A 15,117-nucleotide genomic window follows, 5' to 3' on the forward strand; every position below is an offset into this window, starting at 1 on the left:
CAAAGTTGGAAAATTGTGGTACAGGGGGTATACCAGGCTTAGCATATGTTTTGCATATTTCTATAGTGAGGCCAAGAGTCAGATGTCAGCAGATCCCCTCAGTATTCAGGACAGTCTCCCATTGCAGTAAATAGAGTGGAATGGCAGTAGGGGACTGTTTCAAAAATACCCACTGTCACAAACCTATATCTAAATGAACCTTTTTGGACCTTGTTGTACATGTGTATAGTTGTGTGATAGTGTATGTTTACTCCCTTGTATTCCAATTGTGAATTTGAAAATCAATGCAAGGCGACATTGGGCATCTATTGTGATAGGTTCCACTGAGTTCTACATTTTTTGTCTTTCAATTGGTACTTGTTAGGAGACGCCCTTCGGGCTGACAATCCCCAGTGGTGTCCCACCGCAGTAGAGCACGCTCAGGGTATTCCCTCCGCCGGCGGCACATGCGGCAGCAGAGTTCTAGGAATTAGTACTGTGCAGCTTGCAGCACCCTTGTTTCCCTTTAGCTGTGTTTTTCCTCTTGGCACTCCCTTCCCTGTACTGCACAGCTGAGGGAAATTTGGAGCTATGCTGCAAGATCTGCAAGATCATTAGCAGAATGATTCCTGAGCAAACCCATCCTGCCATTGGCTGCTGGGACTTTATAGCCTCTCTGCTCTCAGTCCCCAGTGCCTGTTCTGTGCTGGAGAGATTCTCGATTTTCTGTTGCTGACCATTGCCTGTTCTCTGACTTATCGTTTGTACTCAGCCTTCATCGACCTCTGCCTGGGACCCCTGAATCTGCTTGTGCACTTTGGCTTTGTACTCTGGAGTACCTGGTAGTTCTTGTACTGCTTATCTGTGGCCCCTGGTCTGCTGCCAGCCCATCCCCAGACACCATCCTTTGCACACTAAGTCCTGGGGGCAGACATGTGCGGGGAGATGCAACCAGTCTACCAAGGCTGAATGGGGCCTTACTAAAGGTGAAGACTGCAACATTAGATTGGGGGACTGGTGTCTGGTGGATACTGGTGCTGACTAGGGCCTTACATTACAAAAGGCCAAAAAATAAACTGTCACTTATCATGGAGGATTAACAAAAATAAGTCCGGCTCCTGATGGGTGCCCTGAACCAATTGGCACAGCGAGTAACCACGTGGGAGATTTAAAGACAAGACTGCTCCTTCTGTGGCAGCTGACACTACTGCAGAACCCAAAATGCCATTACCAGAGAAGTTTTCCAGTGAGAGTCACAAGTTTGACAACTTTATGCATTCCTGTTAACTAAATTTCCATTTGTGACCACTCTAATCTGGCACAGAGACTCAGACAGTTGGTCTAGTCATGTCTCTTCTCCAAGAAGACTCCCAGACATTTCACTCACTCACAGCATTTAACCTGCCACAAGGAGATTCAGCCCTCTCCTCTATGGACAGCTTTTTCAAAGCCATGAGCTATCTATGTATGCAGAAGCAAAATTACATAGTCTCCGACAAGTCACAGATGGGAAGAGGAATATGCTGCTGAAGTTCATCGCTGGGCTGTCAGTTCCCGATGGAATGATCCTACACTTAAAAATAACTTTCGTTGGGGTCTATCTGATTCCATCAAAGTTGTTTTTGTTAACCATTCTATGCCATCCTATGGATAAAACGATCTTGTTAGTGATTACAATTGATTGCAGACTTCGCAAGCGCTTTTTGGAGAGACTTACTGCACCAGATGCGTTCGCCAGCTCTCTAACTGTCTCTGAACCTAGTCCACCTCCCTCTCTTGTTGAGGAGCCTATGGTATTGGGCTCTTCAAGGCTGTCAACCACAGGGAGGTTGAGGAGGAAAACTAAAAGGCTCTGTTTGTACTGCATTTAGCCTTTGAGGAGTGGAGACATTGGTTGGAAGGGGCAGACCATCCAGTGACAGTATTTTTTCAGACCATAAAACCTTGAATACATTATTTTTTTTCACTTTTTAATTTTACTATCACATACAGACTAGGGTCCAAAAATGTTAAAGCAGATGCTTTCTTGTGCAGATTATATTCCTGAATCTATCCGCCCCTCTCACTATGTGCTTGGGGAATTGTCTACCAGTCAGCTCTCACCTGATTTATCAGTCCATTTTAGAGCCTCACCAGTCTGACCCACCTCCAGGAAAAACCTCAGGTCTGTTATATGTGCTGCTGCCTCTCCGTTTGCAGTTCTCCAACAGTTTCACGAATCTAAGGTTTGGACTCTCGGGTACAAAATTCTCTCCAAAATGTAATTGATTGGAAAAGTTACGGTACAGATGAAAGGAGCTAAATTCCAGCCCAAGTTCATGCTGAAGAGCTGGTTAGAAAGTTTCACAGTGAAAATCCTGAAAAACCATGGGTGGAGGGTCAGGAGGGGTAATGTTAAGGGACATTCTTCGGGGCTAACAATCCCAGGCGGGAACCCACAGCAGTAGAACATGCTTGGCCTAGTCTCTCAGCCGGCAGCGTTCTGCGCTAGTATTGGTGCTCTGAGGCTTGCAGTAACCATCTTGTTTCCCTTTTGCTGTGTTTTTTGTCTTGGCATCCCCTGCACTGAGACTGCACAGCTGAGGGGGATTCGTAGCTGTGTAGCAGCTGATTAGTTGAATGGTTCCTGAGCAATCTCATGCTGCCATTGGCTGCTTGGACTTTATAGCAATTGTTATTTTTTTGTAAATTCATAAAGAAAATGAATGAATAAAGCATTCATTGGATGCATTGAGAAGTTTATGTAGGCACCTGAAAAGCCACAGTGCTGTTTTTTCTTTATCTTATTGCACACTGCAATCCTAGTTGCCACTACAGTGCCACAAAATGTTAGATTTTTATTATCTCTGACCAAAAAATACCATCTTATGGACAGATACAAACCTGGACCATCTCGTTCTCCACTTAGGTGCCTCTGCTATCCACAGCACGCCTTTTTTTTTGTTTTTTAATATATCTTTATTGAAAATATTTTCCACAAATATAAACATTTTTACATACATGCAAAAATAGACAAATCATATGTATTCTTCAAGCAGCAAACATATAACATGACAAAATCAATTCAAACATATCTAAAATATGAGACACATATACATATTTCTCAGTCGTTGCCAGAATATTGAAATGTTGAAGCATGCCCATGACTTAAAGGAGCTTAAGAGACCCCACATTTAGGGCATTCAAAATTCCACTGTCCAAACTGAGTTGCAGTTTGGGAAATTCTAAATGCCTTCTAAGCCCTATGCTTAATCATAAATTGGGTTTCTCTACACACTTCGTTAATAATGCTACCTCTGATCTCCACCAAATTACTTTCCTGGAAATCATTCTGACATTTTTTTACATATGAGGTAGATAATGGTTTGGTAAATTGCTTTAATAAAAATGCATATATCGTAGAAATACTTAGCAATGATAAAGATAAAATCATATTCATTTGGGTATAGAGCTTCCTCTGGTCTATCCATCAACAATTTTACAAAAGCTTGTAACTTTCTATAGTATAGAAAATGTGCTTCTGCTACTGAAAGCTGGAATTTATTTTTTAGATTTCCCAGATTCATGATATTTCTAACCCCAAGGTCAAAAAGATCTGCAGTCCTTTCCGTTTCTACCAATCCTTTCTGTTTCTAAAATGTGAAGATAGACTGATTGGTACCTGATTGAGGAAACTGGGGGTAACCACAGATAGGTAGATTTTGGAGAAATGTGTTGGTATTAACATGTTCTTTCTAACTTTTCTCTCCATGCCAATATAGTATCTCTCAATAAAATATTTTGTCTAAGATGTCTAGGTAAAGATGGAATTTTGCAATGTAAAATAGTCTTTAAATCCCAGGGATGGACCATTTCTGCTTCCAACCCTGTATTAGAAAAATTTGAGAAGCAGGCCAAATTTATAATCTGATATTTGGAAGATTAACCCCCCTGCAGAAACTGGAAAAAAAAAATTATCCAGTACTTTCCTTGCTCTTCTACCTCTCCATAAAAACCATGATAGGACTTCCATTTTCGTCTCCTCATGGAATAGACGCACGCTACAGAGGCTCCTGCTCACCCGCGCATAATCTGCCTAAATATAGCCTGCTTCACGCCACTTGATCTCGGGTGTTACACCTGCGCAGCACTGCCTTACCTTATGGAGCGATTCCTGGAAAAGACACGGTCGGATCGCCCCCAGTCACCGCCACTTCAGAAGGGTCACGGACACACCCCGCTTTCCAAGATGGCCGCTCACCCTACAGCATCCGCGGGCTCTACACACATCTACTGAACATGTGAGTTCTCCTGTATCCGATCACACGCTGATACCAGATGGAGTAGCAATTAGGCAAGATATCAGGGAGCACTCCCAATGCTTACATGATGCTGAGAACAGGATGATCTATTGCAAGCAAGGGGAATCATTATAGAGATGAGCCAGCAGATAGCTAGTTTGTCAGAAAAAATTGATGATCTTGAAAACAATAATCGGAGGAATAATGTGCGCATTGTGGGGGTCCCGGAAACTTACTCTACAGGGCAACTCATGGAACTATGTTCCAGCACAACTGGGAATTGATAAATCATGCCCAGTGGAATGACTATATCGCCTAGGTCAACAGAGAAACGCAAATTTCCTAGGCCCATTATTGCACGATACTGTGACTATGCGGATAGATTGGCTATTTTACAGTCTTACAGATCCCAAAGAGCATTGCCCCTGGAAGACACAAATTTATTGGATTTTGCGAACTATTTGGCAGATGTGTCCTGCAAGAGAAAAAATCTCTTTCCTGCAATTTCAAAAAATATGCTCAGCGCTGCACTGGCGACAAATACGGTTTCACCTGGCTTATCCCGCCACACTGCATATAAATTTTCAAGGCGCACACCACATATTTAGCGACTATAAGGAGGCGGAAAATTTTCTTGGGAGTTGGCTTTCTGCTCCAGACCAGACACAAGATGAAACAGAGGCAGCACAGAGCCTGGAACCATCCAGGCCTCAAAGATTTCCGGGGTCACCTCATTTAACCACATCCACTGATGCAATGCGCAGGACAGACTGAACAGCAAAGACGCCACGCACTCAACGCAAGGCAAATAAAGAAGAAAATAACAAGACAAAGTCCAGGTGACTTTTGTTCCAGTGCGAGAGAAACCATTGTTTTAGTACACTAAAGGCGTGAAGTATTCTACGTTCAGCAACTCTTTACTCAACGGGTGTGGATCCACCTACGATGAAACTGTTACAGGTGACAACCATGAGGACAAAAGGAAGTCCACTAAAAGGACAGTTTTGTTTCTGTTTTTCTTTTTTTTTCTTTTATTACCCTGAAGCACTCCGTTTGTTGTTGTTTTTTTCTGCTCCGGAAACTCGATAGCATGTCGCCTCTGTGCAGTCTTATCGAATGACACTTCAAGTCACGCCTGGAGGACATACCTGGCAACTTCTTGGGGACAGTATTCATGCTGGAACCTTGCTACTCCTTCTGATCCACTTGGACGATATGGGTGAGAAGTTTCTACACTCTTTGCAACTGGTTGATATCAGGTTCATGTTGTTCATGAACTTACTAATGCTAAGGTTCGTTTAATCTTTTGGAATGTTAAGGGCCTTAGGTCCCCAAAAGAAAGGATGTCTGTCCTGAGACATTTAAAACGTCTTGGGGCGGACATAGCATTATTACAAGAAACACATTTAACATTAACAGATTTTGATAGGATGAAAAAGCTGTGGGTTGGAAAGGCTCTCCAGCAGTGGGGAAGAAAGCAGGAGTACTGATTCTATTACATAGAAACTAACTTTTGTGTGAGGTGGTTCACACAAAAATTGACACATTAGGAAGAATAGTACAAATTAATTAAAAATTTTCTGGTACTGAGATATCTATATATAACATTTACGCACCAAATTCCCCTACTAACCTGTTTTTTCAGGACGTTGCCAAACGGCTCCTTCGAGAACCCATAGCCCATAAAGTTGTTGGGGGAGATTTCAACACTGTTATGCATGTAAAGGAGGATAGAACTATGGGGCAAGCCCCTAGTGGAGGCACACCTCCTTTTCAACCAACTTACCGCTTACATGATTACTGGAGATACTGCTTCCCTACTGAAAAGCAATACACATTTTACTCCCATGTCCATGCTTCCCAGTCCAGAAATACCAACATACGTAGGGTGTTTGCAGTTCTGGAATATGCCAAATGTCACCCAGATCTAGACCTAGCTATAATAAGTATTGACGTTTGATAACGTACATATCCTGTGGTTATTCAAAGTGCTGAACAGAATTGGCATAAGAGGGCCGTACTATAATTTATTAGCAGCCATGTACTCTCACCCCCAAACTCGGATAAACACCCCGGGCTTCTTATCCCACACCATACCACTGGGTCGAGGCACAAGGCAAGGCTGCCCTCTCTCGCCACTTTTGTTCAACCTGGCAATTGAACCCCTGTTACAACACATAGAAACCACAGCCCCCCTTCATGGGATAACAGTGCAGCATATGGAAATAAGGGCTGCACTATTTGCAGATGATATCTTACTGTTTACTTCTAATCCCACAGCAGACATAAATACTATTCAGCATATATTAACCCTGTTTGGAGAAGTGGCAGGATTGAAAATATATTTTTCAAAGAGTAAGATACTTCCCCTGACCAATATAAGAGACAGGCGGTGGATACCAACCTTACCTTTTACGGTTGTCAAAGACAAAATTACATATCTGGGCATACACATAGGCAAATCACCTACGTCTCTTTACAAACTAAACTACCCGCCAATATTCAAAAAAATACAAAGGGAACTAAGAATATAGGAGAAGTTGCCACTGTCATTCAATGCCATCTTGTCAAAATGGTATCTTTTCCACATTTATTATACCCACTATAACACCTCTCCTGCAATAGTCGCCATGTTATGGATTGGATCATACATACCTCTTTTTACTCCAACACACAATTGGAAAAAGATCCAGTTTATGCTTGGCACTTAATAGCACATGTACGTAATAAAATATCACAACTTCCACAAGAACTGAAACACAATATTCAAGGCAACCCACAGTTCCGCCAAGGCTTGGGCCATAGATGCTACCGGGTCTGGGCAGCAAAGGGTCTACAGACCGTGGGTGACCGGTCACATTGCGGGCTTTGGTTTGGCAATATGCTCTACCCCCACAGGCCACACATCCACTATATTACCTACAATTTATGAAATTCTGTAAGGCGATACTATCGAGCCCGGCTAGGGTGGGGGAGCGTGATAGATTCTGTTATCTGCATGATAGATCTGTTATCTGTAATACCTCCTTCCAAATCATCCATATATCTGAGATTGTAAATGCTCTAAACCTCTTTCAGCTGGCCTGTTCCAAGGTTGGCAAAAAGACTTTGCTATCCCAGACCTATATGATAAAATGGTGCAGGGATACCTTGTGGTAAGACAGGCCACTCCCAACAAACTGTGGAGGGAGACACAACTCAAGATTATCCACAGGGTCTATAAGATATTCCGCCCGCCTAATGAGGTACAGTCCACTGCCCCGACCACGCAAACTAAATGTCTGAGATGTGTTTGCGAAAAAGTGACGCTCAAACATAATCTTTGGGAATGCACCAAAATACAAATATTGTGGACTGAAGTTCTCTCCTACATTAAGAAGGTAACAAAATTACATTTGCTAATGGAACCTCTTCTATGTGTGTTTGGGAACTGGGATATGCAGGTATGTAACCTAAATAGGGAGACAAAAAACTGGATATCCTTGTGCTTACTAGCCGCCCGTAGGGCAATAATGCTACAGTGCATTCATGCACATCCACCTCGGTTGAAATTGATAGACTCCTCAATGGACATGTTATATCGTAGGGATTTGTTAGAGGTGGAAGACGCAGATGACAAAATTTTTTGATAAATGGTATGCTTATATGGAACATGCCTTGGAGCCAGCTGAACTGTGCCAAGCCTTACACCGGCATCACTGTTCCACGTGGCATAATTTCCCTCCCTTCTTCCCTCCCCTACCCCGAGTTTTGGTTGTTGGTATTTTGGTTCACTGGTTTATGAACCTATGTTTTTCTTATTTTCAAGTATTGTTTGGTACATGGAAAATTTTGGAAAATGGAGGACACAGTCAGACATGATTTTGCCTATACTGTTTAATTTTCACACAACAAGGGATGGGCCAAAATAATGTTAGACCATTGTAACATGTCAAATCATCGTTGATACTTGTTATGATCTCTGTTTATTGCTGATATTTTTACTGCTCCGATCTCTGTAACAAAAACCTTGAGCCTGTCATCATTTTTTTTACTCCGTATTTTTTACCTTTGTATATTGTTAAAATGATATCTTGGTCATATTTTTGTACATTGTCTTTTCTGTGATTATAAATAAAGTTTAAAAAAAGCATGAGAAAGCTTGATTTTTCGTTATAACGTCCTTATGCTTCATAATTAAAGGAATAGTTTGTAATTGATACTATAATTTAGCAAAGGAATCAAAATCAGCAAAACCATCTTTGTAAGATGACAACGTCCAAAAAATGATATTGACAAATTTCCCCATTGTTTAAGTTCCCTAATTACTTTAGAGAACAGAGGGGGGAAGTTTAAATTATACACAGAGGAGGGCAATCTTCCACTTTTTATACCCAGATAATTGATATTATTCTGTGCTATTTGGAAATCCATATTTGAGACCCATGACCCCATACTTTGAGGATTCAAAGAAAGAACCTCACTCTTGTGTAACTTAACTTTCAAGCCTGATAAACTACCAAACTGTAGTAATTCAGACTGTATAATCAGAGTGTCTATTGATGGATTATCGGAAAATATTAAAATATCATCCTCAAAAAATGCTGACTTCACCTTATGCTCCTGATATTCAATACTATTGAATGCAGCAGTATTTTCTATTATCCTGACAAAGGGTTCTAATGCTAACTTAAACAATAAGGGCAAAAAAGGACACCCCTGTCTAGTGCCTCTATGTAAATTTATAGTTTCCGATAAAAATCCAGGAGTAGACACCCTTAGCACTGGATTCTGATACAAAGCCGATAAAAAATCTATGAACTGTCCCTCAAAACCCATCTAATGTAAAACTGTAAATAGCCAAGATATCTTAACGTTATCAAATGCTTTTTCAGCATCGATAGAGATCACAACCGAGTCCCTCTCTGGATGATTTTTTGCATGCTCCAAAACCGTTAATACCTTACATATATTTGTAACCACTGACCTTCCTCTTACAAATCCTACTTGGGTTTCATGTATAAGAAATGGGAGAAAAGTTGCCATCCTATCTGCCAATATTTTAGAAAGAATTTTTGCATCAATATTTAATAATGATATAGGACAATATGATTCCGGATATCCTGGATCTTTTCTCTTTAATATGTGCTTCTTTACCTGTTGCAAGATAACATCCCTGATCCCATAGCATATCATATAAAGCACATATATCCTCAGTTATCTATTCTTTTATCATCTTATTAAATTCTATAGTGAAACCATCTGGACCAGGAGGCCATACCATTGGCCATACTTGAGATGGTGTTTAGCACTTCTATAGATGTTATTGGGGCATTCAGTCTAGATCGCATATCTTGTGTCAGTTTTAATTTTCTTCAAATACCTATCGGCTTCTTCTAAATCACCAGGTAGGGTTGTGTTTAGATTCTGATAAAATTTTGCCAACAAATGGTTAATCACTTTAGGATCTCTTACAACCTCACCTGTTGGTGAATACAGTGATGAAATATGTGTCGGTTTGTACTTCTGCCTTATCAAATTCGCCAGCATCTTACCTATTTTATTTCCAAACCTATGGAACATCAAATCTCTATTTTTTAATTTAAATTGTTCATACTGTTCAAGCCAATAATCAAATTGTCTTTTAGCTTTATACCATTTCTGTTTATTATCTGGATTTGAATTATTTGTTAGTTCTTGTTGAATTAGCCTCAAATCCCTAATAGCTTGTTTATATTTTACAGATGTTTCCTTCATTTTCTTAGTCATAAAATACATAACACAACCTCTTCCATATGCTTTACGCACCACCTAGAATAATATAGGGTTGGATTTATGAAGAATATTGTTACACGAAAATTCAGCCCAAGCTGCTAGTTCCATTCTCTTAAACTCAGGGTCTTGATTTAAAAATGATGGAAATCTCCATTGAACATGATTCCCTTTAGGCATTTGTTCTCTAACATCAATCGATATAGGAGAATGGTCAGAAATGACCATAGTATATATATCTGGGGAATCTTTCAGATGTAATAAAGAGTTGGAACCAAAAGGGTAAGCAATCCTCACATGTGATTCATGGACATGCGAAAAAAGGTATACCCCCTCTCCAGTGGATATCTCTGTCTCCAAATATCATTTGGGTAAGTATTTTCTAAAAATTCTTCAAGTTTAGTAAACCTTGCACATTCAATGAAACTATTTGCATATTCTGTCTTTATCCATATTATCTAGTACTCCAAGCGTGTTAATACTATGAAACATGATGCAGAACTTTCCTCGTAATTTTATCATTCCGTTTGATGGCATATAATGATTCACATCCTTAAAGGTTTATCTAGTTTTTAACAGATAATGTTCAAATGAATATATATTGGAAAGCTGAGATCCAAAAAAGACATACCAAACAAAAAAAAAGACATACAAAAACACTGACTCCTTTTTTTCCCATGAACCATCTTGATCTATTCTTTGAGCAGCTTAGCTATTTAGGCACATATCACCCCAGCAAAATATGCTTTATATAGTGTACATAATTAATTTAAATTTCATAATTAAAAATATAGAAAGAAAAGAAAATGTTTTCTTATTTCAAGTGTCCCTTTTACTTTTATTTTTTTTTTTTTTTAGTTACTTTTCTTCAAAACGTGGGATCTGAGACTTGTTTGAATAGCTCTCTGGGACTTGAATGGGGAAGGAGTTAATGCCTTTGAAACTTTTTCCAATATGGATGCTGATTGTTGTAAAGTGGAGGGTGATTTTCTCAGAGTAGCCTCAGGTGCATCCCATTTCTGAACATGATTTTCTGCCTCCTCTGCTGCTATAAAAGTGTGGCTTTGACCTTGAGGGTCTGTAAAATATTAGACTGCTGGATACGCCAATGTGAAACAGATTTTTCACCGATATAGTAGAGTATAGAATAATCTGCAAATATTAATATGTGTTGCACGTTCTATTTGTAATTGTTTTCTGGAACAAAAAGATTGCAGTATATTCATTCTATCATTATAGTCCTGATATCTAGCAATCACTGGCCTTGTTGATAGATTACTTTCTTTTCTGATAGGACATACTCAATGGGCTTATTCCACTTTGCATACATTAACAAGTTTCAATAGTTTAGGCACTTCCTCAGAACGTTATTCACCAAAAACTTTGTAATGACGATACCTTACTATTATATTTGAGGCTTAGTTACTACTTATTCAAGCTTAGTCTATGACCTAATGTTGCTTGGAAGAACACTGGCACTAGCGAATTGAGTTGCCCATTTCTTGTTTAGGTTCTACTGCTTAAAAAAGTTTTACAACACTGCAGTTTCAAATGTGCAGTTTACCACAGTGGAGTGCTAATAATTTACAGCATTAAAAAGGTAAATATATCAATTTTATTCAAGATGTGCTCCTGTCCAATTTAAAATGATTATACTTAACACAGTGCTTCCAAATATGCAGTAGCCAGCTGCATTAATGTAGGTACAACCCAATACAATGTTCAGGAAGCTGTATATGTGTTAATGTCAGAAAAGATGCTTTCTGCAGTAAGTGGCAGCATGACACCCGTGTAGAGACCACCCCCGTCATGTTCTCCAAAACACTGCTTACAAGCAAGCTGTTAACCACCTGAGTGTTACACTGAGGTCTAGATTTCTGTACCAAAAGTGTTCCACTGTTTTTCATGATTTTTTTTTTTTTAAATTGTAGACCTGTAACTTACAGAAATATGTCCGAATAGGGGTCTAGTAGATATTATGAATATAAAAAATGTTTGATCTTGTGTTCCGCCGGTCGGCATCTTGTGTTCCGCTGGCCGGCCGGCGGAACACAAGATGTCGGCCGGCTTCTTACCACTCCCACTGGTATAGGAGAGGGCACCTGACGCTGGAGAGGGAGATCGACGATCGACGGAGGATGACGCTGGAACACGAACATGACGCTGGATGAGCACAGCGGGACCAGGTAAATGGGGATTTTAATGTAGGGAAAATCTCGGGGTTAACCAAAATAGCACTTTTTTTTAGCCCGTACCAAGGTCGGGCTTAACGGTCGGGAGGTTAAACACAGGGAAAGTATTGCAGCTCCATTTAAAAACTTATACGTTTTGGTACTAGAGATCATTAGATTAGAAATTCCTGTTCAATACTATTTATATCACATGCTTGTAATTGTAACAAAACTATGATATGACTTTCTTGCAGATAACTGTATAACTGAAATATGCAGAATTTCACCTCATTCATTATCCGACAATCTGTTGTGAAAAGCAGTCTTAACCTCTTAGTTGTAAAACATTTTTTTTTAAATTCTTTCATTTAGGACATGTTACTGCAGGTGTCCTTGACATCTCTATAAATTCGGTGGCCATAATGGGGGCATGGCAATCAACTCAAAATTAACTTAGCTGTCATATTCTTTAATGCATATAGTCTGAATTAGTATAGTTACTGATTTGTTTACCTAACCACACAAAAATTATTTATTAATGAATTGCTAGTTTAGGCACATGTCAAAACTTGTCAGTAGTATAAACTTAAAATTGCTGACCTGAGGCCAGTTGGAGCAAACATGGTATCTATGCTAAGCTTGGGAAAAAATATTTTATGGTGTAGCTACACAATAAAGGATACATTGCAGAGATCTTGAAAAATGTCATTAATGAAGTGCTGGAAGACAGCAGGGGCATTAAATAGGCATCACAAAATTTTAGTAGTTCTCATGCCTAGTGTTGGATGTAGTCTTCCATTCATCCCGCTCTTTGACGCAAATAAATTGTAATGGCTAGGGGTGAGCGAGCAAATTTTTTACATTTGGTCTCGCAACGAATTGGGCCCCTCTCGCTTACCAAACATGTAGGCAAGAAGGGCCTACAATTCGGTAAATTTTTTAGAATTTTTAGGACCTGCAAGACCAATCAGGGGAGCAGAGCTGTCAGCTCCGCTCCTCTGATTGCTGTTGCTGTCCTGATTGCTGTTGCTGTCCTGTACTATCTGTCCCTAGATAGAGTTTCTCTATCCAGGAACACACTGTGTCTCGCTGGCTGCTCATGAAAGAGAATTTTTCCCATGGCCGCATTCATTCATAAATGAAAGCCGAATGACTCCAGAAAATTCAAACGGCTGTATTTATGCATGCAGCCGCGATAATCCTCCTCTCAGCGAGAGATTCCCAGACACTACAGGTTAGAATGAGGGCTTGCCCTCATTTTGACCTTTAGTGCCCGGGGTTCGCTCACTGACAGGTGGATTCCCGCAGCTTTATGGCCTCTGACATTCTCGCAAAAAATTCCTCAAAGTTCCGATAGGTTCGCTAAATTTTGTGAAACCATCAGAAATCTCTATAGGAGGATTGTCACGGCTGCATTCACAAATACAGCCAAGCAACTGAGGGCTTGCCCTCATTCTAAACTGACGGATTCCCAAGGCTGTATTTATGAATGCAGCTCTGATAATCCTCCTATAGTTATTTTTGATGGTTTTGCAAAATTTAGTGAACTTCGAGGAAATTTTTCGAGAATGCCGGAGGCATTCTCGCTTATCCCTAGTAATAGATTCACAGGTCTATAGCCAGGGATGACCTAAGATGTCAGCAAACATGGCTTTGTAGTGCAATAGATGGTTTCAAGATTAAGAATTTCAGGCAATGGCTGGATGTGTTTGGTATGAAGGTAGATGGAAGACAGGACGGTACAATCTACTGCCGAGATCTGCAGGGTTTGCTGAAAAGTTACTGCTCTTCAAGAAAACTGCTTCACAAAGGAAGCAATACTGAGTTTCATTTCAATCTGATCTTAGTCTTCAGAGGCTAAGTTGCACAGGCTTCCATCCAGGAGGAGAGACAGAGACCACAAGAGGGTAAAAAACACACTGGAAGGAAGGTGCCATTTGCTGTGAGAAAATCTTCTGCTGGCAAGGCTTCTCCTATGAATGGTCTTTAATGCAAATGCCTGCTTGTATGGCCAGATAGATCAGGTCCATGGGCAGTAGGAAGCATGCAAACAGCCAGCTTATTTCTCTTATTTCATATTTCTCTGCAATAAGTAGCAGTGAGAATCTAATTGTTTAGGGTGAGCCCTGTGGCAAGAGTAAAGAACTTGTAAAGTCCCACCGTAAGTGATTTAAGGCAAAGGCAAAAAAAAAGAACAAAACAAATGCCATTGGTGGCAGGATCTCTTCCTTCCTAAATGTAAGACCCCAAATCTAAGGCCAGGAAAAGAGAGACAACATAGACCACTTTAGCACAATCTGAATTAAAGTTCTGGGGTTGGAGTTATAACATTACACTATAGTAATATAGCTCAGGGAGTGTGTTACATGGCCTGAATGGATTTCATAAACTAATTTCCTATTATCTAGCAAATGTTTTCAATTGAACAAATCCATTCCAGGTTTGCTTGATCACTATCTATCACTATCCCATGATAGATTATCTTCTCCGGTCTTGGAGAACTTTAATAAATCAGGCTCAATGTTTCTCTTTGAGATGTTTGAGTTGTGCTAAATTAAATCAATCTGGATGTGGGTATTTTTATAGTATTAATCTTTTGGCAGTTTGACTGATCTAATGTCGACATTTATTACCATTTTTGCATTTTAAATCGAGGGCTCTGATAGCTGCTAGCTGCTGTAATTATAATTATATATATGTAGTCCAAGCACCCCACCTAGACTTCAACAGAGAACCCTAAAAGTAATGATGGATTTTAATTATGGATGTGCTAAATTGTGGCCCTAGGATAGAAGGCAGTGACAAAGTCAAAGAGCAACCATCATTAAAGTAAAATAGATTTTGATAGCACTCACAGATAAATGTTACATATTGAAAGAGATTAATTGTGGTGATTAGCCTTCCTATAATAGAACTAACTAGAAAATATTTTGTCC

Source organism: Pyxicephalus adspersus, chromosome 8, assembly GCF_032062135.1.
Source record: "Pyxicephalus adspersus chromosome 8, UCB_Pads_2.0, whole genome shotgun sequence".
Lineage (NCBI taxonomy): Eukaryota > Metazoa > Chordata > Amphibia > Anura > Pyxicephalidae > Pyxicephalus > Pyxicephalus adspersus.